Source organism: Nycticebus coucang, chromosome 3 (genome assembly GCF_027406575.1).
Source record: "Nycticebus coucang isolate mNycCou1 chromosome 3, mNycCou1.pri, whole genome shotgun sequence".
Taxonomy (NCBI): Eukaryota; Metazoa; Chordata; class Mammalia; order Primates; family Lorisidae; genus Nycticebus; species Nycticebus coucang.
In genome coordinates this window covers 72,456,458-72,468,629 of record NC_069782.1, presented here as the reverse complement: position 1 = coordinate 72,468,629, position 12,172 = coordinate 72,456,458, and positions in this window count along the sequence as shown.

Here is a 12,172-nt window from a genome sequence, read left to right as displayed (position 1 = left end):
TCCTCAGGAGCAGAGACCCATATCCCAGACAGTGAGAGAGGTCGGTGGCCTCCTATGCCTGAGATGCCAGTGCCAACAGGGTATTAGCAAGAATGTTTGCTCAGGAGTGAAGGCAATGACTGCAGACACGTTAGTGCACAACAGCTGACAACCAGCTCTGCTTGGCACAAGGCAGCTTCTATGGTCCAGGCTGTAAAAAGAGAGGTCCATGTGTTTCCCATTTACCAAACTCATTGCAATTAACCCCACTTTGCTATAGAAAACAGTGTCCTAGTTTTTTTTTTCCCCCCTAAGTTTTTCTTTTTCCTTTTCTTTTTCTTTTTTTGGAGACAGAATCTCACTTTGTTGCTCTTGGTAGAGTGCTGAGACATTCTAGCTCAACAGCAACCTCAAACTCTTGGGTCAGAGTGATTCTCCTGCCTCAGCCTCCCAAGCAGCTTGGATTACAGGCACCTGCCACAATACCTGGCTATTTTTATTTTATTTATTTATTTTATTTTATTTTTTTGAGACAGAGTCTCAAGCTGTCCCCTGGGTAGAATGCCATGGCATCGCAGCTCACAGCAACCACAAACTCTTGGGCTAAAGAGATTCTCTTGCCCCAGCCTCCCAAGTAGCTGGGACTACAGGTGCCCACCACAATGCATGGCTACTTTTTTTTTTTGTAGAGACAGAGTCTCACTTTATGGCCCTCGGTAGAATGCCGTGGCCTCACACAGCTCACAGCAACCCTCAACTCCTGGGCTTAAGCGATTCTCCTGCCTCAGCCTCCCGAGTAGCTGGGACTACAGGCGCCCGCCACAACGCCTGGCTATTTTTTGGTTACAGTTTGGCCGGGGCTGGGCTTGAACCCGCCACCCTCGGTATATGGGGCCAGCGCCCTACCAACTGAGCCACAGGCGCCGCCCTGCATGGCTACTTTTTTGTTGCAGTTGTCATTGTTGTTTTAGCAGGCCTAGGCTGGGGTCGAACCCACCAGCCTCAGTGTATGTGGCCAGTGCCCTACTCACTGGGTGATGGGTGCTGCCCTTTGCCTGACTACTTTTAGAGACGAGGTCTCGCTCTGGCTCAAGCTGGTCTCGAACCTGTGAGCTCAGGCAATCCACCTGTCTCAGCCTCCCAGAATGCTAGGATTATAGGCATGAGCCACCACACCAGGCCAGTATCCAAGTTCTTCAAAAAGTTAAACATAAGATTACCACATGGGGTGGTGCCTGTGGCTCAGTGAGTGGAGCGCCGGCCCCCATGTACTGAGGGTAGCGGGTTCAAACCCGGCCTCTGCCAAACTGCAACCAAAAAATAGCTGGGCATTGTGGCGGGTGCCTGTAGTCCCAGCTGCTCAGGAGGCTGAGACAAGAGAATCGCGTAAGCCCAAAAAGCTGAGGATTGCTGTGAGCCGTGTGACATCATGGCACTCTACCAAGGGCGGTAAAGTGAGACTCTGTGTCTCTACAAAAAAAAAAAAAAAAATTACCACATGATCTAGCAATTTCACTCCTTAGTATAGACCCATGAGAACTGAAACAATGTGTTCAAATAAAAATTGCCCACAGGGGCGGCGCCTGTAGCTCCCTGGGTAGAGCGCGGCCCCATATACCTAGGGTGGTGGGTTCAAACCCGGCCCCAGCCAAACTGCAACAAAAAAATAAGCTGGGAGTTGTGGCGGGTGCGTGTAGTCCCATCTACTTGGGAGCTGAGGCAAGAGAATTGCCTAAGCCCAAGAGTTAGAGGTTGCTATGAACTGTAACTCTACGGCACTCTACCAAGGGCGATAAAGTAAAACTCTGTCTCTAAAAAAAATAATAAAAAAGAAAAAGAAATCTTCCACAAATGTTCATAGCAGCAGTGTTCAAAATTGCTAAACAGAAACAACCAGTGTCCATGAATAGATGAATGGATAAACAAAGTGTGGTCCATCCATGCAGTGGAATATTAAAGCACTGATCCATGCTACAATGTGGATGCACCTCAAAAACATCATGTTGGGGCTGGATGAGGTGGTTCCAACCTATAGTGCCAGCTACCGGGGTGGGGGGCTGAGGCAAGAGGAGCACTTGAGACTAGGAATTGGAGATCAGCCTGGGCAACATAGTGAGACCCCATTTTTAAAAATTTTAAACAAATCATGCTGAGTAAAAGAAGCCAGACACAAAAGCTCACGTGACACATTATTCCATTTGTATGAAATGTCCAGAACAGGCACATCCATAGAGACGGAAAGCAGATTCATGGTTGCCAGTGGCTGGGGAAAAGGGAATGGGGAGTGACTGCTAATGGGCACAGGGTTTCCTTATGGGGTGATGGAAAGTTCTGAAACTCGACAGAAGTAGTGGTTGCACAACATTGTGAATGTACTGAGTGCCATGGAATTGGTGCACGCTGAAATGGTGAGTTCTAAATTGTGCGTGGTGGCTCACGTCTGGAATCCTGGGAGGCTGAAATGGGAGGATTGCTTGAGGCCAAGAGTTTGAAACCAGCCTGGGTAACATAGTGAGACCCCATCACCACAAAAAATTAAAAAATTAGCCAGGAGTAGTGGCACACACCTGTAGTGCCACCTACTCAAGAGGCTGAGACAAGAGGATTGATTGAGCCCAGGTGTCTGGAGTTACAGTGAGCTATGATGATGCTACTGCACTTCCAGCATGGGTGACTGAGCAAGACCCTGTCTTATTTTTTTTTTTTATGGTGAAAAGTTACATATTTAGAATTGGCCAGTCGGACTTGGTTTAGATGATCCCAATTTTGTTGGCAACATCCAAAGCATCATAATCAGGAGCCAGTCGAACATATGCCTTCTTCTCACCATCAGGCCTGATCAGGGTGTTGACCTTGGCCACATCAATGTCATAGAGCTTCTTCACAGCCTGTTTGATCTGTTGCTTGTTGGCTTTGACATCCACAATGAACACAAGTGTGTTGTTGTTTTCTGTCTTCTTCATGGCAGACTCAGTGGTCAGAGGGAACTTGATGATGGCATCGTGGTCAAGCTTGTTTCTCCTGGGGGCTCTCTTCCAAGGATATTTGGGCTGCCTCAGGAGTCTCAGAGTCTTTGGCAGCCGGGAGGTGGGTGATATACGGATCTTCTTTTTTTTTTGTGGCTGTGGATGCCTTTTAGCTCTGCCTTCTTGGCCTTCAATGCCTTTGCTTTGGCTTCGGCTTTGGGAGGGGCAGGAGCTTCCTTCTTCGCTTTCAGCGCCATCTGTGAAAAAAGCAAGACCCTGTCTTAAAAAAATAAAAGGGGGTGGTGCGTGTGGCTCAAAGTAGGGAACCAGCACCATATACTGAGGGTCGTGGGTTCAAACCCAGCCCCAGCCAAACTGCAAAAAAATAAAATAAATGAATAAATAAAAGATCCAGGAGCAGTAGCTCACATCTATAATCCTAGCACTTTGGGAGGCCAAGACAGGTGAATTGCCTGAGCTCAGGAGTCGGAGACCAGCCTGAGCAAGAGTGAAAACCTGTAGTCTCAGCTACTGGGGAGTTTGAGGCAAGAGGATCCCTTGAGCCCAAAAGATTGAGGTTGCTATATGCTACGATGATGCCATGGCGCTCTACCTAGGGCAACAGAGTGAGACTGTCTCAAAAACAAAAACAGCAAAAAGGAAAACAAAGAACAGAAAACAGAAAACTGGCTCGGCACCCATAGCTCAGTGGCTAAGGTGCCAGCTACATACGCTGGGGCTGGAGGGTTGGAACCTGACTCGGGCCTGCTAAAACAACAATGACAACTACAACAACAACAAAAAGTAGCTGGGTGTTGTGGTGGGCACTTGGAGTACCAGCTATTTGGGAGGCTGAGGCAAAAGAATCTGGTAAGCCCAAGAGTTTGAGGTTGCTGTGAGCTGGGACGCGATGGCACTCTACCTAGGGTGACACAGTGAGACTCTGTCTCAAGAAAACAAAACAAAACAAAACAAAAACAGAAAACTGACTTTGGAACCACACTCTGTCTGTGCTGGGTTCTGTCCCTTTCACTTCCTCCCTTCTACCACCACCTCAGGCAACCTGCTGCCCTGCCCTCCCAGCCTCAGTTTTCAGACCTATAACATGGGGTCATGTGGAACCCCCCTCTTCCACCTTCTTTTTTTTTTTGCAATTTTGGCCAGGGCTGGGTTTGAACCCGCCACCTCCAGCATATGGGGCCAGCACCCTACTCCTTTGAGCCACAGGCGCCTGCCTCTTCCACCTTCTCATGAACTCCCCAAGGACTGGAACAGATCCCACTTGTTCCCACTGTGTCCCCAGCACCAAAACAGAGATGAGCACTCACTGGAAACAATGTAGACTATCTGTTGGATGAATACACAATTGAATATGCATCGACTCCGCATTTTAGTTCTAAACCTCTATTTTTCTATTTTTCCTTTCTTTAATAACTTTTCTTTTCTTTTTTTTTTTAGTTTTGAGACAAGAGTCTCATTCTGTCGCCCAGGCTGGAGTGTAATGGTGTCAACCTAGCTCACTATAGCTTCTAACTCCTGAGCTCAAGCAAGCCTCCTGCCTCAGCCTCCTCAGTAGCTGGGACTATAGGTATGTGCCACCAAGCCAGGCTAATTTTTTTTTTTTTTTTTTTTTTTGGCTAAGATGGGGTCTCACTATGTTGCCCAGGCTTGTCTCAAACTCCTGGCCTCAAGCCATCCTCCTGCCTCGGCTTCCCAAAGGACCAGGATTATAGCTGTGAGCCATCCTGCCCAGCTTGAACCTCTATTTTTCTCGGAAACTGCTTCCCAGTTAGAGGGTCGAGAATGTAGGGAACTTGGGTTAGCTGGAAAAACGTTGCAGAACTGGGGCCTCTGAGTGGGGGCAGGAGGGTGGGCTGGTTCCAAGTTGCCCAGCAGAAATAGCCATGGTATGATGTGGCCTTTCCACTCTGTGGTCAGACTCTAGGCCCAGAGAGCCATAAAACAGCCCTGCTCAGATTGGAAACATTTTCCTTTAATATGTTCCTGGAGGCATTGGCAGGGCTTGTGAGGAAAATTCCAGGAGAATAAGGAGAGAGGTCCTCAGCATGCACAGTGGGCTGGAGAGGGGTACCCAGACCTTGGCCTTAGGGGGACCCAGCCATCCTGGGGGAAGGCCTTGGGGGCCAAGGCAGGGCTAGGCAGCTGTCAGCACGTTACCTGAGTCTGGAAGGTTCCAGCAGACAGACAGACTTCCCTGAGCCCTATGGTAGTAAGGACAGTGGGTGGCCTGTCCTGTCCAAAATGGTTCTCCACAGGAATTTGTACAAAACTGCTTGGAGATGTTCCCACTAAGCATGTTGAGCCCATGGAGTGCCCAGGTCCAGGAGAGAGCATCCCAGTGCCCAACACAGGGCATGGGGTTTAGGTTTCAGGTGGCCACTGCACATAAGCCTGTCATGGCTCTCCATTGCTTTGGGATGGAGTCCAAATTCCATTGTCCCTGGGCCTGCTGGTCTGCCCAGCCCCTCTCCCCTTGCCTCAAGTGAGCTGAGCCCCACCACACCCAATTCCAGGAACACTGCCTTGTTTTCTGTTACCTCCAAGCCTTTGCCCACATTGATCTTCCCAGTCTGAACACCCTTTGTGGTCTCTTGCCTGGCTGATTTTTTTTTTTTTTTGAGACAGAGTCTCATTTTGTCACCTTGGGTAGAGTGCCATGGCATCATAGCTCCGAGCAACTTCAAACCTTTGGGCTCAAGTGATCCTTTTGCCTCCGCCTTCTGAGTAGATGAGACTTCAGGCGCCCACCACAGCGCCTGGCTAGTTTTCTTAGAGATGGAGTCTCATTCTTGCTCAGTCTGGTTTTTAACTACTGAACTTAAGTGATCCACCCTCTTTGGACTCCCAGAGTGCAAGGGTTACAGGTGTGACCACCGCGCCTGGCCCGTGATTCTTATCTCTCTTCTAGTTGTAATTTAGAGGTCCCTCCTCCTGACAACCTTATAACTACCTGTGCACCCACCATCACAACCCTAACCCCCTGGCCATATATTGAGGGTGAGATTCTAGGTTCTAAATCTTGGGGTGATGCCAAGGGAGGACTGGGGGAGCTGGAGAGATAGATGTTTCTCAAATTTTGCTGCGAGGGCTGGCATGTCCCTTTGTCCCCAAGGAGACACAACCCCACCTACTATGTGGCAGGCATGATGGCACACACTAGGGTAAACTACATCCCAACCTTGTGAAAACACAACAAATGGCTGGGCACTGCAGCTCATGCCTGTAATCCCAGGATTCTGGGAGTCCGAGGCAGGAGGATCCCTTGAGCTCAGGAGTTTAAGACCAGACTGAGTGAGAGTGAGTCCCCATCTCTACTAAAAATAAAAAAAGTTATGGTGGTACCACGGCACTCTAGCCTGGAGCAACAGAGTGAGATTGTCTCAAAAAGAAAAAAGAAAAGAAAGAAAACACAACAAAGAAGATCATTTCATCATTTCAAAGAGTGAAAAGTGTTTGGAAGAAATACCCCAGTGAAGGATCACATGAGTCCTTTTAGGTTGCAGCAAGAAGGTGGGTTTTATTCTGAGAGCAATAGGGAGACATGGAGAGTGTGTGAACATGGGAGGAACACGGAGTGATTTATGATCTTGAGACATCCCTCTGTGGCTGCCATGGGGAGGAGGCCAGGCAATGTCTGGTAGGAGTCAGTAGGGCCAGGACCAGGTCAGGGATAGAGGGAGGAGGAGAAACATTTGGATTTGTATGCTTTGAAGGCTACAGGGGCAGATGTACTTGGGAGGAAGAGAAGGGAGGAGTCTCAGATGCCATCCCATGCTTGGGGTCAACACAGGGTGGATGGTGGGGCTGTTGCCTGAGACAGGAAGGCTTGGGGAGGTGATGGTGGGAAACCATGACCTCACATTGGCCGTGGTGCTTTTGAGGTGCCTGGATCAGATCCACACGTCTGGGCTGGGCTGGCTGGGCTCCAGATGGAAACATGAGCTTTCCTGGCAAAAAATGGCCTTTGAGGGCCAGTCCTGGACAATATCCATTGCGGAGAGGTGAACAGGGGGTTTAGGCAGAGCCCTTGACCAAAACATTGGTGCAAACATGCAGGGGACTATGTTTTCGTCACCCTGGGTCCTTTTGTTTCAGCTGGAAACCAGAGCCAAGTCGAAAAGTCCAGATGTGGGGTTGGACACAGCCTTAGGACCATGCGTTTTGGGGAGGCAACAGCCTAGCATCCAGCGAGTCAGGCCTCTGTGTGGTCCTGCCGGGTATGGCCCAGTTGGGGGTGAGGGACAGGATGCTTCAGTTTTGAGTCTCTGGCTGAAATTGCAAAGGTCAAAAAAACAATTATCGGGCGGCGCCTGTGGCTCAGTGAGTAGGGCGCCGGCCCCATATGCCGAGGGTGGTGGGTTCAAACCCAGCCCCGGCCAAACTGCAACAAAAAAAAAAAAAAAATAGCCGGGCGTTGTGGCGGGCGCCTGTAGTCCCAGCTGCTCAGGAGGCTGAGGCAAGAGAATCGCGTAAGCCCAAGAGTTAGAGGTTGCTGTGAGCCGTGTGACGCCACGGCACTCTACCCGAGGGCAGTACAGTGAGACTCTGTCTCTACAAAAAAAAAAAAATTATCTGCACCAAGGCGTTACCCCTCTAAGACATCAACCCCAGCACCAGGCAGTAAAAACAAGCCCTGGGACCCCCCACCCCAGCCCACAAGCCCAAGACCTGCTGGAGCATCCATTCAAGAGGGCAAAAGGCGGCGGCACCTTTGGCCAGTAAGTAGGGTGCTGGCCCCATATACCAAGGGTGGCGGGTTCAAACTCAGCCCCAGCCAAACTGCAACAAAAATATAGCCGGCGTTGTGGTGGGCGCCTATAGTCCCAGCTACTCAGGAGGCTGAGGCAGGAGAATCGCCTAAGCCCAAGAGCTGGAGGTTGCTGTGAGCCCTGACATCACGGCAATCTACTGAAGGCAATAAAGTGAGACTCTGTCTCTACAAAAAAAAAAAAAAAAAGATAGAAAAGAGGGCAAAGGCTGCATCTCAACATCTCTCTGGGCATGAGAGGAGACTCAGCTTCCCATCAGGAACATGGGGCATTGCTCTGGGTTGCATCCACATCTGATATCAAGGACAAAACCCATGTGACACTCCAAGCCTGGCCTTGCCCTGAAGAGCTCCCAGGCAGGGGGTTCAGGGCAGGATTCACAGGACAAGGACTGTCATGTCTCTGGGCCTCGGTTTTTTGTCTGTGTAATGGGCAGAACAATAGCTTTCACCTCAGAGAGTCACTCTTATTCCTGCAACAACTTCCCTGTGTCCACCTGCACATGTCCCAACTCAGAGCCCTGGACAAGACCAGGTGCTCCCAAATCTTCTAGTAGGAGTGGGGGACAAGTTGGGTGATTTTTTTTTTTTTTGAGACAGAGTCTTACTCTGTCATTCTTGGTAAAGTGCCGTAGTGTCATAGCTCACAGCAACCTCAAACTCTTGGGCTCTAGCGATCCTCTTGTCTCAGCCTCCTGAGTAGCTGGGAATACAGGTACCTGCCACAATGCCCAGCTAGTTTTTCTATTTTTGGTGTTGGTTTTTTTTTTGCAGTTTTTGGCCAGGCTGGGTTTGAACATGCCACCTCCGGCATATGGGGCTGGCGCCCTCCTCCTTTGAGCCATAGGCGCCACCTAGTTTTTCTATTTTTGGAAGAGACAGGGTCTCACTCTTGCTCAGGCTGGTCTAAACTCCTGATCTCAAGCAATCCACTGGCCTCAGCCTCCCAGAGTGCTAGGATTATAGGCATGAATCAACACACCCAGCCTAACTTAGGTGTTGAAAATGAAGGTGACAGGCGGCGCCTATGGCTCAAGGAGTAGGGTGCCAGTCCCATATGCCGAAGGTGCAGGTTCAAACCCAGCCCCGGCCAAAAAAAAAAGAAAATGAAGGTGACCAAGGCAGGAGGATCACTAGAGGCCAGGAGTTTGAGACCACCTGAACAAGAGTGAGACCCTGTCTCTACAAAATACAGGCAGTCCCCCAGGTTACAAATGAGATAGGTTATGTTGGTTTATTCTTAAGTTGAATTTGTGTATAAGTTGGAACCTATTACCTGTAATAGTCCCAATTGTAAGTGGGAGTTATATGTCAGTAGGATGTTTGTAACTCCAGGACTGCCTGTATAGAAAAATTAGCCAGGCATGGTGCGGCACACCTGTTGTTCCAGCTATGTGGGAGGCTGAGGCAGGAGGATGGCTTGAGTCCAGGAGTTTGAAGTTGCTGTGAGATATGACGATGCCACTGCGCTTTAGCCTGGGTAACAGAGAGGCACTCTGTCCCCCCACCAGAAAAAATTAAAAAGAAAAAGGAGGTGGAGATTTGAATAGGATCTTCTTCTTACTGTGTGGCCCTGGGCAAATGTCCTTGCCCTTGCAGGACTTCCATTTGCTCCCTGCCCCACTCCTTCCCTCCGAGGCTCTGGGTCCTCGTCAGTTGCCACCCAAACGTTGTTGATTTCCTGTGATTCTGCATTTCCCCATTTCGACTCTTTGGGGCCCAGGGGTGTGAACATTTCTTGAGCAGACTTGGAACTGGTGATGAGTGAGAAGACCCCTCCTGAGGGCTCCTGGCACCTCTGCTGCCTGCAATGGCATTTTGTTTCTTTTTCTTTTTTGAGACAGAGTATCACTCTATTGCTTAGAGTAGAGTGTCATCGCATCAGCTTAGCTCACAGCAACCTTAAACTCTTGGGTTCAAGAGGTCCTCCTGCCTCAGCCTCCCAAGTAGCTGGGACTATAGGTACCCACCAAGGCCTGGCTAATTTTTCTGTTTTTAGTAGAAGTAGGGTCTCACTCTTGCTCAAGCTGGTCTTGAACTTCAGAGTTCAAGAGATTCTCTCACCTTGGCCTCCCAGAGTTCTAGGATTCCAGACCCACCTGGCCTCTGTCAGTGGCATTTTGGGAAGAATGCCAACTGGGGTTGGATTTTCCAGGCAAAGTCTGTTGTCTTGTGGTGCTCAAAGTTGCCAGGAGGCCAGTGAAGTTTCTGGTCTGCTTTGGAAGTGGCTAACACCCCCACCCAGATGACACCCGGGCCCAGCCACCTCCCCTGCAACCTCCAGAGGCTTACTCAAGTCCCTGGCCTGGCCAATCAAGTCCTCCATCCACTAACCACAGTGATTGGCTTAGAACTGGGCCAATCAGAGTCAGCATTGACATTTTTGGAGGACCCATCATGGAAGAAGTATTTCTGCTACAGGGTGGACTGGGGGAATTTAAACCAGGCACTTCCAGGGCCCATCTGTTCTACCCAGAGGTGAAGCCAGCTGATCAGGAAGATGACACTAAAGGTAGCCATACTCCAAAATACAGAAAACAGCAAGTGAAGGGCAAGGATGTGGAAAAATTGGAACCCATGTACACTGCTGGTGGTGTGACCATTAAGGAAAACTGGGTGGCAGGTTCTTCAAAACATTAAAATAGAATTACCATATGATCCAGCAATTCCTCTTCTGGGTATATGAGAAGGGAATTAAAAAGAGATATTCAGGGCGGCGCCTGTGGCTCAGTCAGTAAGGCGCCGGCCCCATATACCAAGGGTGGCGGGTTCAAACCCGGCCCCGGCTGAACTGCAACCAAAAAATAGCCGGGCGTTGTGGCGGGCGCCTGTAGTCCCAGCTACTCGGGAGGCTGAGGCAAGAGAATCGCTTAAGCCCAGGAGTTGGAGGTTGCTGTGAGCTGTGTGAGGCCACGGCACTCTACCGAGGGCCATAAAGTGAGACTCTGTCTCTACAAAAAAAAAAAAAAAGAGATATTCAAACAAACCCTCATACATGAATGTTTGTAGCAGGACTACTCAAAGGAAGCACTGACACCTGCAAAAACATGATATTGGGCGGCACCTGTGGCTCAGTAAGTAGGGCGCTGACCCCACACACGGAGGGTGGCGGATTCGAACCCAGCCCAGGCCAAACTGCAACAAAAAAATAGCTGGGCGTCGTGGCAGGTGCCTGTAGTCCCTGCTACCTGGGCAAGAGAATCGCCTAAGCCCAAGAGCTGGAGGTTGCTACGAGCTGTGACACCATGGCCCTCTACCGAGGATGATAATGTGAAACTCTGTCTCTAAAAAAAAAGAAAACATGGTATCAAAGAAGCCAGAAACAAAAGGCTGCATAGCATACGACTTCATCGATCTGAAATGTCCAAAACAGATAAATACATAGAGATGGAAAGCAGATTGGTGGGTGCCAGGTGCCAGGGAAGGGGGAACAGAGAGTGATGGCTAATGGGAATGGTGTATCTCTTGGGGTGAGGAGGGTGAAAATGTTCTGGAACTAAAAACTACTGAATTGTACGCTGTAAAATTATTGAGATGATATATTTTATGTCTTGGTATTTATTACAGTCAAAAAAAAGGAAGAAGATAACAGCCAAAGAGACACAAATCCCAATGACGTCATTTGGGATTCTAGATCCAGCCATGCCTGAAGGCAGCATTGCCACTGGGCTTTTCCCATTTTGAGCCAACACATTGCCTGGCTGGGTTGAGCCAGTGAAGGATGTGTTTCCTCTCCCTGTAACCTGCCATTTCACAGAGAATTAGCTGTGTTTGTCCATGCCCGTGTTCCTTCTACACTATAAATGTGAACAACTGTCCCAGAACTTACTAGGGGTTTTGGGAGGATCAGAGCACTGCTCCCTGGCCATCAATAAGAAAGGGAGGAAAGGTGTGGGCAAGATCCCTTTCACATCAGCAATACCAGGTCCCAGCTGTGTGCTCACTATCATCACATTTAGTTCCCATGCAGGCCTATAAGCAAAACATTCTTTCTTTTTTTTTTTTTTTTTTTTGTGATTTTTGGCCACGGCTGAGTTTGAACCCACCACCTCTGGCATATGGGACCGGCGCCCTACTCCTTGAGCCACAGGTGCTGCCCAGCAAAACATTCTGAGCTCATCAAAGGGCAGAACCTCTGAGGCTTGAGCTCCTGGCTTGTGCACAGTACCATGTCTGCAGGCAAACATCTGGGGCTGCAGGAGTGGGACCCTGGAGCTTAAACAGCAGCCTGTTAGGTGCTGACGAGCTCACATTTAGAACAAACAGGCTTGGAGTAGGGACTTGGCTCCAGCCCACTGTGTTCCTGGGCCAATGGTCTCTACCTCTGGGCCTCAGTTTTCCCTCTCTAAAATGGGCTGGTTATTCTGGGCATCAGGTGCAGGGTCTTCTGGGCAAAAAGGAGCTGTACTAAGGGAACTATTAATATGTAGATGTGTCT